The sequence below is a fragment of the Sus scrofa genome, chromosome 11, assembly GCF_054392235.1.
Source record: "Sus scrofa isolate SSC_HxYL_T2T_F1_AM1 chromosome 11, Sscrofa_HxYL_maternal_Yorkshire_Landrace_v2.0, whole genome shotgun sequence".
In the NCBI taxonomy this organism is placed as follows: Eukaryota; Metazoa; Chordata; class Mammalia; order Artiodactyla; family Suidae; genus Sus; species Sus scrofa.
In genome coordinates this window covers 57768066-57783692 of record NC_139393.1, presented here as the reverse complement: position 1 = coordinate 57783692, position 15627 = coordinate 57768066, and the positions used below count along the sequence as shown (strand labels likewise).

At 39.3% G+C, this 15627-nt stretch overlaps 1 protein-coding gene across 3 annotated transcripts in view; it reads left to right on the top strand.

The window, feature by feature from the left end:
• OBI1 (ORC ubiquitin ligase 1) overlaps positions 1 to 15627 on the top strand; it is a 44886-nt gene that overhangs the window by 26144 nt on the left and 3115 nt on the right. The gene's annotated exons all lie outside the window — the stretch shown is intronic.

The following is a 15627-nucleotide window of genomic DNA, read 5'->3' as shown; positions in this document are numbered from 1 at the left end:
GTGATGCTGTTATTATGTGGTGGTTTGAATTTCTGCTCTTCTCATTTATTGGCAGCTCGCTTTGCCAGTCATAGTAAATGCTTGTCCACTAGCCATTTCCCATAGCATGTTGCATGGAACTAAAACCATTTTGTTTGTAGCTTTTATTTCTTAAAAAGTTGCCTACCAGATTTCAGATTTAATGCCTATCACTAGGATGTGTGTGGCTCCTACCTGATAAACAGCTGAAGAATCTCACCTGAAGACACCTCGCCTCTGTTCTAACAAGCAGCTACACTTCTGAATCCCATATAATTTGTGGATTTGCTGTCTTTAATTTCCATTCCTTCCCTTCAGGGGAAGGGAACAGTTTCACTTAAAAAACAACTTGAATTGACCCCTATTCCAGATCAATTTGAAATGCATTGAGGTATTAAATGCATTGCATTTGATTTATAGCCTTGTTTACTCTGCATCACCAAGCCCTAGTGGGATTCAGAAAGTAGCTGACCATAGCTGAAAATACCCAGATCTGGTTCACCTGAGGAGAGCTCCTATTTGTGCTCCTATTTGTATTGAAAAGAATACGAAATTTCAAGAGTTTTAAAGTAAATGTAAGCAAATAAAAACCATCCATTCCATCTCATTCCCCTGATTAGGAAGTGCCTTGACCAGTTATTTTTCTCCTGTCTATTTGGTTAGGGATCAAGGTATACTTTTTATACACATGGCCTTAGTTTCTGATGTATCTTTTGGGTTGGGCAGACATGTTCTAAAAATCATGCAGAAGAAAGAGCTTTAAAATTTATACTCTAGAGTGAGAAAAAATTAGGAAGATGAATTTGTCAGCTTGGGCTGCCATAACAAAATACTGTAGACAGGGTGGCTTAAACATTGCATATTTATTTTCTTAGTTCTAGAGGCTAGAAATTCCAGATAAAGGTTCAGCAGTTTCGGTTTCTGGTGAGGGCTCTCTTCTTGACTTGTAGACCTTTCCACTATGTGCTTCACATGTCAGAGAGAAAGAGAGAGCTCTGGTCCCTCTGCTTTTTCTGACTGCTAGTGCTATCAGATTAGGGTCTCATTTAACCTTAGCTTCTAAAGACCCTTTCTCTAAATACAGTCACCTTGTGGGTTAGGGCTGAATTCAGCATATGAATTTGGTAGGGGGCGAGGTTAGGAACACAATTCAGTCCGTGGCAAAAGTTATTTCTTTTCAGGACACTCAAGTGAATATCATGCTATTGCCCCCAAACTAGACTTAAGATCTGGTGTGAACAAGGGGGGACTTAAACATTTACATTGGTCTCAAGTAGATAGTATTTTATAAATTTTTACAACAGTGCTATAATCTTTAAAATGAAATCTGGATTTTTTGTTTATCTCTTCCATTGCTGTTTTTCATGTCTTTCTTTTACCCGTCATTATATCCAATCTTAAAGTGTACCTGAATATTTTTCCTTTCTCAGCTTTAACTTAAAAGCCCTTTGAACAGTATGACAGATAGCCTACTAAGCATCCTTTTCTAGATTCAAAAAATATCCATTCTTGGAGTTCCCATTGTGGCTCAGCAATTAGGGAATCTGACGAGCATCCATGAGGCTGCAGGTTCAATCCCTGGCCTTGCTAAGTGGGCTAAGGATCCGGCGTTGCTGTGGCTGTGACGTAGGCCAGCAGCTACAGCTCTGATTTGACCCCTAGCCTGGGAATCTCCATATGCCTCAGGTGTGGCCCTAAAAAGAAAAGAAAAGAAAAAAATCCATTCTGTTTCTTGTTGAAAAGTCACTGTCCTGATATCTAAACTGATGGTCCAGAAACATGTTCTTTTTCTTTGACTTGACATATCCAGTTCCTGAATTTGTAGTTCCCTTCTAATTCATTTCATCTGGAGAAAACAATCTGTTTGCCCTTTTAGTTTTCTCTAACATGGACCCCTAAGAGAATCAGATTTGATATTCAGAACTCGAGAGGTGGTGATAATGTCTTTAGTTTACAAAGCTGATATGTGAAGAAAACTCACTCTCCCAGCCAACCCAGAAATACTGGAAATTTATTTACTTGACAATCTGCTTGATGCTTTGAACTATACAAAATAAAGTAGGTTAGGTTCCCTTGCTGTAATTTGTCTTACTACCTTGTGCTTTCCTGTCTTAGCTCATATCACAGATACTAATGATTAAAGTTTGGTATAATTATTCCACAAAAATCATTTCACGGCTTTCTTTTCTGTTTGAGTGAGGACTATAGTTGTATTCACTATTATAACCCTGCATTTTGTAGAGTTCTAGTTAATATTCTGCTCATAACATATATTTGTTAAGTGAATAAAAACACAGCTCCCAAGACTATGAGGAAACAGACAAATCCAGAATGGGGTACAGTCACTAAGAAAATGACTAGATTTCTTCATTAAATTATTGGCAGAACGGGAGGGGAAGAGATCTAAGGGACATAATAACTAAAAGCAGTATGTGGATTTTTTTGGGATATTAATTAATAACAAATGTCAAAAGACATTTTTGAGGCAATTGGATGTATTTGAATATGAACCAGATGTTAGATGATACAAAGGAATTACTGTTCATTTTGTTTAGGCTTTGTGGTTATTTAAGAAAATGTCCATATTTTCTTTTAAGAATGCATACTAAAATATGGGCTAATAGAATAATTTTAACAAAAGAAAAATATATATATATATTTCATATATATATTTCATATATACATATTTCACATATATATATCATATATATTTCATATATATATTTCATATATATATTTCATATATATATTTCATATATATATATGAAATGAGACAAAAATCTTTTTTTTTTGTTTTTTTTTTTTGCCTTTTCTAGGGCCGCACCTGTGGCATATGGAGGTTCCCAGGCTAGGGGTCAAATCGGAGCTGTAGCCTCCGGCCTACTCTAGAGCCACAACAATGCCAGAACTGAACCTCATCTGCAGCCTACACCACAGCTCACAGCAACGCTGGATCCCTAACCCACTGAGCAAGGCCAGGGATCGAACCTGCAACCTTATGGTTCCTAGTCAGATTCGTGAACCACTGAGCCACGATGGGAACTCCCAAAAATCTTGATAATTGTTGAATGTGGGTGATGAGTATATGGGGTTTGTTATACTGTTCTCTGTATGTCTGTGAATGCTTGGATAATTTCATAATGAAAAATTATTTATTTTTATTTATTTATTTATTTAGTCTTCTTAGGGCCGTACCCACAGCATATGGAGGTTCCAAGGCTAGGGGTGGAATCGGAACTATAGCTATAGTACAGCCTACAGCACAGCTATAGCAATGTGGAATCCGAGCTGCATTTGTGACCTGCACCACAGCTCACGGCAATGCCAGATCCTTAACCCACTGAGCAAGGCCAGGAATCAAACCCACATCTTTATGGATACTAGTCAGGTTCGTTAACCACTTAGCCACGACGGGAACGCCCTATAATGAAAAATTAAAACCAACAAAACACAGCCCTTGCTTCCAGGAAGTTCATAATCTAATGAAGGCAAGAGGAAAAAAAAATACATAAACAGTTACATATTAAATAGTTACTAAGCCAAAGAGCAAAGACAGCAGCAAGATGAGTTCAGAGAATGGAAAGTTGGTTGCAGTGACAAGAGTCTTTATCTATGAGGCAGCACTTAAGCCCAGCTTTGAAGGATGGAGATTTTGGTGAAGGCATTCTCAGCAAAAGGAAAGAGCTGGAAAGGTTAGGAGTACTAAGAGGTTCCTTGTACTCCAGAACAGCCACAAATCATGCTCCAGAAACATGGTGACTTCCTTGTGAAACTAATGAGAATAGAGACCCTCTGAGTAATATACACATCTCTTCATTGTGACCATCATCATCCCACTCAAATAGCTCATTCGCACGTCTCCACTGTATCTCATACTCCGCTGTGTTCTGCTCTGAGCAGAAAGGCCTGTTCTCCTGTTTAATGGGGAATGCCAAGAGTGTCACATCTCCACATGGTAAAAGACAAGAATAAGAAGCTGAAGAGAGGACTTAAGTATTGCATTTCTCATATTCCTAAATTGCTTTGGCTTCAATTATTATTCCTAAACTGTGCCGAGCAATGTGGATATATTTGCCCCTCCATAGAGTTAGGAGTTCCTTAGTGATCTTTAGCTTGAAGGGGTGTGAAGAATTGGCTTGTAAAGCATTTGACAGTCCCATGTCTTCTCTCAAGATCTCTGTTCAGTGTACCATTTTTTTGCAGGCAGAGTTTGTGCCATGTCGTCACCTACTATGAGACTTTCGCACAGCAGCTGTTTTTGCCCTCAGCTATGAACCCATCTTAATAGCATAGAGCATAAAGCTCCATGTATAAAATCCATGGGTCATTTATATCAAAACTGGTTGTAAGCGGATCACTGGCTTTCCTTTCTATAAATATGTATTTGGGAATGTCATCATGTCTTTAGTGAGATCTGTGGGTTTGATGGTGTCCCCCTGTAAGCATCATTTTTACTGCCCAGCAACCCCAGGGCTCACCACCATGGACAATTCTTCATCCATGCCTCATTTCCTTCTAGGGGAAGATTAAGGCTCCGGATTCCCTGTAGATAGTGATCAGCATTTCCTTTTGTTGGTACATGAAAAGAAGTGCTCTGAGGAGGGAAAAATAGACTTAATAGATCACAACCTGTGCTTTCTTCTCATCCTGCTGTATTTATGTTCCTTGAGCCATCTCTTCGACTCCCATGGCTTTAATGATCATCTACTTGTATGTCAGAGATTACAAAATAAAATCTAAATCTTTGGCCCTTCCTTTTCTCCCAAACTGTAGATATGTTTCCATCTTGCTGTCTTATACTTTCACTGAAGATCCACAAACATAGTAGTGAAATAAACGCTTATTCTAGAGAGAGACTACCTAGATTCAAATTTCCCTGATCCACCCTGCCCCTTTTTGCCTTACCCAATTTGTTTTCTTCATACTCAGAAATCTTTTTTTGGGGGGGTCTTTTGCCTTTTCTAGGGCTGCACCTGTGGCATATGGAGGTTCCCAGGCTAGGGGTCTAATCGGAGCTGTAGCCACCGGCCCACGCCACAGCAACTTGGAATCCGAGCTGTGTCTTCGACCCACACCACAGCTCACGGCAATGCTGGATCCTTAACCCACTGAGCAGGGCCAGGGATCGAACCCGCATCCTCATGGTTCCTAGTGTTAACCACTGCGCCACTACGGGAACTCCTCAGAATTGTTTTTTATAAAGTATAAATCAAACTATTAAATCTCCTCCCTAAAACTATCCAATGTTTTCCTAAAACAAAATCCAAATTCTTCGCCAACTAATCAATGCTTGTCTATTCACTTCTTCTCATTCTCCTTCCCCCAGCTCATCCTGCTCCAACCTTCTCCTCTTGTACTCTGCTGTGGCCATGCTGAATTTCTCCCTGGGCCCAGATTTTCCATGTTATATCACATATCTTGGCTCATGTCTTTCCCTTTGCCTTCCCTGGTCCTCCCCAGTAACCTCTCTTATTCTGCCTGGTTAATTCTTAACTATCCTTTGAGATTGACCCCTGTTGTCAGTTTGTCTTTGAGCTCCTTTAAGATTTCTCCATTGTTCTTATATCATGTTGTTTTAAGGATTACATTGTATACTGACCAGTTTCATGATTGTCATGCATAATTAATTTACAAGCTCCTTGGAACTAAGACATAATTTTTTTTTTAATTTTTTTTTTTTTGCTTTTTAGGGCCACATCCAGTGCCTATGGAAGTGCCCAGGCTAGGGGTTGAATCGGAGCTGCAGTTGCTGTCCTGTGCCACAGCCACAGCTCACGCTAGATCCTTGACTCACTGAGCGAGGCCAGGGATCAAACCTGCATCCTCATGGATACTAGGTGTGTCAGGTTCGTTTCCACTGCGCCACAACAGGAACTCCCAAGGCACATTTTTAAAATGCACAGAAGGTGTTATCTGTATAAAGTGTGTGTGTATGTGTGTGTATTTTTTAATACCTTATATACTGCTTGGAGCGAACTGAGCAGGGAATGAAGATCTTGAGCTTTCTTGAAGCTTAAGGTATAAAGGGTCTACGAGGGAAGGAAGTCAGATTCCTGGCATTCTCCAAATGAGGAGAGGAGAGGGTTTTCCTAAATTGCACTAGAGATTGAGAGTTAGAGGAAAGGATGAGGCAGTGTCTGAGCTTGCCTGGCTCCAGGACCAGGTTCTTGTCTGAGTCTCTTGATGTGAACCAGGATTTCCTGCCCTTCTGTCTCCATGCTGACTGTGTGCTGTGCCCTGCCCTAGTTCACAGGTCTGCTCTTCCTAAACTGTGTCTCAAGATGTGCCAGCACCACTCAGACAACAGCTGGCTTTCAGCTTCCGCAGCACCTCTGCTCTTGCTGGCTTTGGCTGTTCTCTCCTCTTGACCTTTTCTGGCCTTTTTTGTTTCTCACGATTCTGTGCTGAGAAACACCATGATTCCCGGTATTTGACCCCAGCCTGATCCGTTGACTGATTCTGCTTATGCCCTTTGGTTTTCCCGGAAGGGGAACTTGTAGACTGTCAGGGGAGCCTGATGATACCCTGGGGCCAGACTGTGACAGGCGGGTGTGCTCAGGCCCCTCAGCTGCCTGAGGGGCCCTTCTCTGGATATTCAGCTAATTGGGGGCGGACAGTTACTGCAGTTTTCTGTCAGCTTGTCTTTATTGTATTGATAAGATATTTTAGGAGCCTGTAGTGCATGCTAATAACTAAGCCATAAGGTTGTCGAAAAGATTATGAACTGCTTGAGAACAAGGATAATGTCTTGTACTCCTTTTGTTTTCCGTCCTCATAGCCCCTCAGCATGTATGAGTCCTCAGTAACTGTCAGCTGAGTAATAATTACAGAGTGGCTAGATCACAGATTTTGGTTTTGTTTCACATTGTTCCACATGCTGAGAGAGATTGATTTAACTGTAGTGAAAAATGTATCGATAGTAGTTCAGAGATTTTTCAGGTATGCTTTTTTTCAACCAACGATAATTGTACTCTTTTTATACCGTTGAGATTTTTGTTGTTGTTAAGGTTAGTACATTTTGGGAAAAGGTGTAAGTCCTTTATTCCTCTGAGAACTGTAAAAAGATCTGAAATAGCATGTATCGAGGTTCTCTCCTTCATGAAAGATTAGGATCCCATTGATGTCATGTCATCTTCAAGGCTGAACTTTTAGGGCAGAAAATGGGGGCATTTCTACATGGAATTGAAATGAAATATGTTTATCCATTAGAATGGAATTTATTCGAGTAAAAAGAGTAGTCTGTCTTCACAGGCAATGAATATGGATGTGGGTTGGCCCTTTTTAGAGACTTACCACGAAAAAGAATCTGTTCCTCTTCAATTTACATACGCTGCCTAACACTTGAGTTGTTCCTAGTAAGAATTTGTAGGTATCAGCAAGAATCTTCACCAGTTTTTCACTGCAAACGCATGGTTAGTTTAATAAACATACACAAAAAACTTCTTTAAAATTGTGTTAATAATATGAGCTCTTAATTTTTAACTCTGCTCCTCATTTGAAAGCTTGCATATCAGCCTCTACCTTAATTCTTAAGCAGTGCTTTTGGGAGGTGGAGGAGGGAAGACGGGTTTGCAGGGCTTTAATTCTTGGCCTGGTTCCACTGTCCATGTGACCTTTGTCTTTATGGGTGTGGCATTGTTTTTGTTCTTGCAGTACTTGGGTACTTTGTACTGTATAACAAAGCTTGTGTTTTTTTATTCCTGTTAGACCCTAAGATAAGTAAGTACCTATGTGGTGTTTAGATCCTAAAAGTTTGCATTTAAAATTTTACTCCTTTTACATAAGCAGCTTTTTCATTGTAGTTGAAAATGCCTGCTGTTTGTGCATGGGTCAGGCAAGATGATCCTGCATGGTTTTTACACCTAGTGCAGTTAAAGATGGAACTTGTGTTTAGGGTTCTGGTTCAGATTTAGTATTCATATCTCTGGTTAAAATAGTTAACACTTTTGGGGTTGGCATTTGCCAGGCGATCTGTCTGTGCTATAGTTTTCGGCAAGGCCATTTTAATAAATGACCTTTGGGAGTTTGAAAGTACTCTTGAACTTATGTCTAGAATGTAAAAGGTATTTGATAAATATTTGTTTATCAGACTTTGCCCATACATATCTGTATGCTTTTCTACATCTTGTTATTTCCTCTCCCTATTTCTATTAACAAATGTATGTTTTAATAAGCATTACAACAATGCTAGTCCCTTGATTGTGTATACAGACTTGGCACCCAGTAGACATGCTTGCATTTTGCACTACATCATAGTATAAATAGGTGTTGCTCTTACTTGAGAAGGAATCTCATGTTCAAGCTTCTCATGTTCAAGCATAACTTCATACATGGTATTTGGACTCAGCAGACTTGAATTTAAATCCTCTTCCTGCTACTTCCTCTCTCCATAACTTTGAACAAGAGACAACCTTTTAAAGTTTCTTGTTTATCATCTTTAACATAAGAATAGTAGATCTTGCTTCATAAAGTTGACATGGTTAAATTAAATAAGTTAATATATATAAAGCATAAAGCAATGTACTTGACACAAGTATACTTTCAGTGAACATTGGCTCCTGTTACTGTTATCATCACTATCATTAGTAGTCATTTACACTACTATAGAAGATTTATCTGTTACACTTACTTTTGCTAATTTCCATCCCCAAAGTTCACTTTTCCATCTTTATTTATTTGGATGTTGGGCCAGGGAATAGAAATTTTGTGTTGGGTCTTCAGGAGGGAGGAATTTTTTCTTGTTCTCTCTCAACATGCTTCATATATTTTTGTGAACTCAACTAATGTGACTATGATTGGCCATGGACAATACTTTTATGATTAACAAATTCTCTAGGAATGTAGCATTTTCATAACTGTTTTTAAACAGAGAAAAGTCTCTTGAAGAAACACTAGCAAGTCATCAGGCTCAGCAGTGGATGAAAATGCACAGGCCACCTCCCAAAGCCTTCCTAGTAGTTTAAAGACAGCGCTCTCCCCATCCTCCTAAGACACATGCAGGGATGGGATAGATAGGGGAGATGCACAGACAGCTCCTTGGAAGCAAGTAAGAGCTTTGACTGCCCACAGTCCTGGTCCTCCCTGTCCTCTTTGCCTGTAGTCCCCCTCCCCGTCCCGTACACATATGCACGTGGCAGAGCACAGCACTGTGACCTCTCCCTTTCTGTGCCACTCCTCCCAAAGCTCAGGTCCTGAAGAGCTCATATTACAAGAGCTCATATCATATAACTCACTTAAGTTATGTGTAATCAAAAAGAGGCCTCTGCAAACTTAGGGGATCTCTAACTCATGCATTAAGTGCTTCAGGGAGTTCCCGGTGTGGCTCAACAGGTTACAGACCTGACTAGTATCCATGCGGATGGGGGTTCTATCCCTGGCCTCACTCAGTAGGTTAAGGATCTGGCCTTGCCGTGAGCTGTGGTGTAGGTCACAGATGCGGCTTGGATCCTCTTATTGCTGTGGTTGTGGTGTAGGCCGGCAGCTATAGCTGATTTGACCCCTAGCCTGGGAACCTCCATATGCTGCGGGTCAGGCCCTAAAAAGACAGAGGAAAAGAAGAAAGCTTCAGGAGACAATACTTAGGAAAGGGAAAGGAATGATACAAAGTTTTTTTTTTTTTTCCTCTGAAACTCCACGGCTCTTCTGTTTAAAATGAAAAAGGTATTTTCCTAGTATCTCTGTAAGTCAGAGAATGTGAAGATACACAACTGCAGCTGATTTTAGCCAGGCATCTCCACAGTAAAATTTACTGGGTGACTGAGTCATTTTTCCTTAGCTAAGTGTAACAGTTCTTTAAAAAACAATTGTTGAGACTTACTTAAATTTACATGGTTTTCCCACATACCAAGCTTTACTTTAGTACAGGTAATTCTCATTTGCCATGGTTGTATAGAACCGTAAAAATAACCATTCACCCTAAAACCAAGCAAAGCAATCTTAATAATCAATGAGAAAAATCAAACTGTTCTATAAACTAAGAATTTTTGTCAAAACATTAAATCTTTTCCTGTCAGGTATAAGTATTATATATATGAAGGTGAAAAATAGTAAAACTGGTATTAATATTTATATAATAGTTTACAACATTAGAAACATTCAGCGTTGAAGTGTTTAATTTCTTTTAAAAAACTTATGGACACAGCAGAAATTAATGCAACATTGTAAATCAATTATAATAAAATTAAAAAACTTACGGAGAATATAATCTGAATGGTGCTTGCCTTCTTATCATATTATAGCTTTGATATGAAGGTAACAACTTTTCTAACATTTTGACAAATTGTCACACACCTAAGCTTTAACATTTTATCCTTTTGTGCTTTCATTGTGGTGAAATAGCTCCATAGCACTTTAATGTGAAGGTTTTTTTTTTGCCAGCTTGTCACTTCCAGTAGACATCTTTATCCTTTTTGTCACAACCACATCTCTCATTTATGTGAATAAGTTTGCCTTTCCCAGGTTCCTCTTGGCATACCTAGGGTCTCTTAAATAGTGACAGTTTCAATATTCCCACGGTCAGCTTTTCTACTCTAAGTGCATTTACGTTTGATTCTAATTTTACTCCTAGTGTTACGCACTTCTCCATTTCTTACTGCACTTCATCTTTTTTTTTTTTATTTTATTTTTTTTTATTGCACTTCATCTTTGTTGGCCAGTTCTGTCTTTTGATTATGCATTTTTGTAAAAGGTCATGTGGCTGTGGCCGCAGGCACAACTGCATGTTTTACTGCCTGTGTGTGACCGGACTTACAGGCACACAGGGACCAGTCACTTTCAAACTTTGCAAGAAGTGACCTGATTGGTCACTGATGGTGATGCACAGTCTGTTATTTACATAGTGAACTTCACAACTGGGCAGCTACTCACAGTTAATATAATGTGGTAAATTTGAAGCATGTTGTTAAGTGGCTGGTGGCATTTAACTAAACTGCAATAACTGAAATTTGTACATATTGGAACCATTTACATCAAGGACCTCAATATTGAGCATCTGTCAGATAGACCAGATCACAAGAGCCTGTCCAGATCCAGAGATGGCTTTCACTTTATTTCACTCTTAGCTCAGGTAGCAAGTAAGGAAAAGATTTGAAATCAAAGGTACATGGGAGGCAGATGGGTTCACTTCTCCAGAGCCCCTCTTGTTTCTCCTGAAGAGGTTTCTGAAGTTCGGTGGTCTCAGCAACCACTGGGCTTGCTGCTTTAATCCCTTTTGTTGGGCATGCCATTGAGAGCTAGAGAGACAAAGTAAATTACTCAGGTTTTTGCAACTAGTTGATGGCCACATAGCATTAGAGGTTAATTCTTTGGACATGTGGTTCTGGCATTTGTTCTTTTACCACATTTGCTTTTTTCTGACCCCCTTCAGACACATCCTATTCCTAATGTGTGATGGGCTATGAGAAAATGTGGTCTTGGGAACTTTTTATTGTTAGAGATGCCCTTACTTTAGTTATAAAGCTTTTTGAACATCTTACAGCATTAACATCTTACAACAGTTAATGCTGTAAGATGAAAAATCCTTTAAGCTTCTAGATTCTAGCAGAACACACGTCTGATATCAGATGCTGCTCCCAAACTGCTTTATGATGTTTTCTTCAACATAATGAAGCCTTTGGCCATCACTGCTGCTTTGAAAATCAAAGCCTTTTGGTCTCTAATGGAATGTTTATAAAAATACTCCATTTTGAAATTTGTCAGGAAAAGGAAGTATGGTAAATGATGTTAGAAATCCCTCTGGCTTGCCTTGGCATTGATTCATTTAATGTTATTTATGTACTCTGGAAATATCTCGAATTAGTGTGAAGAGGAGTATTAAAGCCCAAAGTTAAAAAAGCTCTTATTTTCTTCCGTGGACATATAGCATCAGGTACGCATCCCTAGTATTATTTCTATATGATCAAGTAAATGGGCCTTTTTCCAAATTTAATATAGGTATCTAAAGCAAGCTAAAATCCCTGTTACCTATGTCGAGTCTACCTGTGCATTTTCTTGCTAAGGTGAAAGCAGAAAGATTTTTGGGGGGAGGGGTGGAGCAGAGTGTAGAACAACACACCTGTAGATTAGTGGCAGCGGGCAGGGGTGGGGGACTGTATTGTGTATGTGACTCTCTGTTGCTTTCCTTAGTGTCAGTGAAAAAAACAAAAGGAATTGTTAAGACTTATGAAACATTTAGTGTGGTAACATTGTAACACATAATACTCACATGTAAAAGAGGCCCAAGGATCTTTGGCTCATCCTGTTGTGTTGGCTCTGTCTTGATATAAGGCATTGATGTATCGTAAAGTTAGAAAATAACATTTATTCAAGAAATATTTAATGAGAAACTACTGTATACCAAGAATTGCTCTAGGGAGCTAGCCCTAAGTATAAGATGGTCAATTCCCTGCTTTCCCGGAGTTTATACTCTAATGGGGAAGAGAGAGAAAGAAAACAAATAACCTGTATAGATCATTTAATTAATTGAGGAGTTTGTTGGCTTTTACTACGTTTCTTTTAGTTTGCCCGCCAGCACAGGTCCCTTATTAGCATGGTAAAAAGGTCTGACCACTCGAAGTATTATAGACGTGCCAAGTATTGAGAGAGAATTTTGGGGAACTGAGGGCAGTGACTTTTTAGAAAACACCCAGGTCCTTCAAGTGAATCCTGCTTGCTTGTCTCTCTCATCTGCTTCGTTGCTGGCCTTTGTTGCTAGTTCTCATGGCACTTCAGCTTTCTCTCCAGAGTGATAAAAAATACACTTAGGTTATCATTTTAACTTCGACTCAGAACAATTTGTTAACTAACTTCTTTTAAAAACCTAACAATAAAAAATTAGAGGCAAACGTATCATCATAAAATGACATTATGTTTGGGATTCCCTTAATCATCTTAATTCCAGACTAAGCAGCTGCTAATACTTTGGGAAACATTCCTTATTTGTCACCATTTCTTATATAGGCCTCTGAGTTCCCAAGGACATCCTTTGATAACAGCTAATTTACTATCTAGTGAGATTATTTGATTTTAAGTCGTTTAATTTTTTTTTCACCTGAGGATAGGTTTATTATAAAAATTGCACTTAAGGAGTTCCCGTCGTGGCGCAGTGGTTAACGAATCCGACTAGGAACCATGAGGTTGCGGGTTCAGTCCCTGTCCTTGCTCAGTGGGTTAACGATCCGGCATTGCCGAGAGCTGTGGTGTAGTTTGCAGACGCGGCTCGAGAGCTGTGGGGTAGTTTGTAGACCGACAGCTACAGCTCCGATTAGACCCCTAGCCTGGGAACCTCCATACACTGCGGGAGCGGCCCAAGAAATAGCAAAAAAAAAAAAAAAAAAAAATTGCACTTAAAAATTTTTTTTATTTTGGTAAGCAAGTTTAAGGTTGTCACTTCTGCTGTTTGCATTAAATAAACATGCTACACAGTTTTTCCATTTAAAAATATAGAGGCTGTTTGATTATGCCAGAGTAGTTACAGTCAAGAACTCACAAATATTGCTGAATGAACTTGAGGATCTTTGTCTATCTTTTAAAATTCTCTTGCAGAAATGACTACTCTATCAAATACTACATTTACAAACCACAATACTTTTCCTTGGCGAAGAAGGAAAAAGTACCATCATTTACTTTAACCAAGTACTCATAGTAGTAAACTTTGTCCTTAAAACAGGGAGGCTTGTTATTGCTGTTGCTTTTATTTTTCTTATACCTGTGATGTTTGCTTTGTTTTTTAGAGGTTGAAAGGAGTTCAGTTAGTTGTAGTGAGTAGATCCATGTTTGGGAACGTGTCTTTTAAAGTCCTTTCTAACCCTGAGATTTTATGAATCTGTATTTACTTTTGCCCCTGCTTTTTTCACTTAGTGGGAGGGGTCCTGTCAGGGGAGAGCTGGAGAGTGAATTGGCTATAATTTAGGAGGATGTGGTGGGCGTGGAGCGGGTGTCATAGAACACACAGTAGTTGACTAAGAGGTGCAGTTACTGTTGGCTCCTCCTCCTTTTCAGTTTTTATTAATACTTAGTACATTTTTCTTGATTGTAATTATTTTTGTAGTGAGGGGGAAAAAAAAGAAAAAGGTAATAAGCCCATAGATTGAAACAACTTTGAGAAGTCTCCTACTCAAGTACGTTGCTCCAAACAGACAATCCCCGAATTCTTCAAGATGTGTCTGTGTTTAAGTCATCAAAAAGATGATTAAGGGAGTTCCCATTGTGGCTCAGTGGGTTAAGAGCCCAACATTGTCTCTGTGAGGATGTGGGTTGGCTCCCTAGTCTAGCTCAGTGGGTTAAGGATCTGGCATTGCCACAAGCTGTAGTGTTGAAGATGCAACTTGGATCTGGTGTTGCCGTGGCTGTGGTTTAGGCCTCTGGTGCAGCTTTGATTCAACCCCTGGCCTGAGAACTTCCATATGCCACACATGTGGCCATAAAAAGAAAAAGAAAAAGAGAGAAAGGTTAAGAAAAGGCCTTTTAAAAGAACTTTTGTGTAGAGAAGTTATTTTTTATGGGGTTAGAATGTAAGGTTTATGTTTATTAACTCATAAGAAACAGTTTCCTAAAAGATGGAATTTTCCTTGGTGGTGAGATAGAATTTAACATAGACAATCTTACTGATCATTGTGTCATCAGCTCAAATATACTACCAGCCATATGAGGTGCATAAACATTGTTTTCTGGAATGAAACCATACCCATTCTTAAGGGAATAATGAAAACAAGATAATCCCAAATGAAAGGAGAGAATTTTTGATGTGTTCTTTTTCATTTACTTTTCAAAGTGTTCCTTTTCAGAAAATATTTCTGTGTGTAATATATTGGAACCACAAGCACTGACTTTGTATCTCAAAGTTGGAAGAAATGAAATTGATGTCCCACACAGTTGTAAAATGCCCAAAGTAGGTAGAGCTGAAATGAATTAAAAAGCCTAGTGTTCAGAAAGGCCAAGTAAAAACTTCAGATCAAGGGTGGCTGTAATTGAAAGGGTCCAAATAAGTATTTAAAACCACTCCTGCTGGAACTGCTAAGATTTCTGAATTTCAAATTGGTGTTTTATGTTTGACAAGGTGACATTGTATAAGAAATGTATTGTAAAACACCGCTGTACAATAGGAAAATGATTGGATGTAAATATTTCAAGATGTGGACCACTGTTCAAATGTTATCATAAATCTTTGCCATTGTTTTAGGGTATAACTCTTCATGCATATATGAGCTGAATTGATAGCGCTAGCTCTTGAAAGGGAAATCATCAATGAGTTTCTGGCTTCTGCTACTGCTAGTGTGGCTTGACCATGAAAGTGTCTTATTAGGTCGTTGCTGTTAATTATCATATGCTTATTATTACATAAATGGGAACCTTCTTTTTTGTTGTTGTTTTTTGGTTTTTGGGTCTTTTTAGGGCTGCACCTGTGGCACATATGGAGGTTCCCAGGCTAGGGGTCGAAATGGAGCTGTAGCCCCTGGCCTACACCACAGCCACAGCAGTGTGGGATCCGAGCCACGTCTGTGACCTACATCACTGCAACACTGGATCCTTAACCCACTGAGCGAGGTCAGGGCTCGAACCCGCAGCCACGACAGGAACTCCCTGGGAACCTCCTTTTGAAGATAGCACCTTTGGCATTGTTCTTATGCTGAA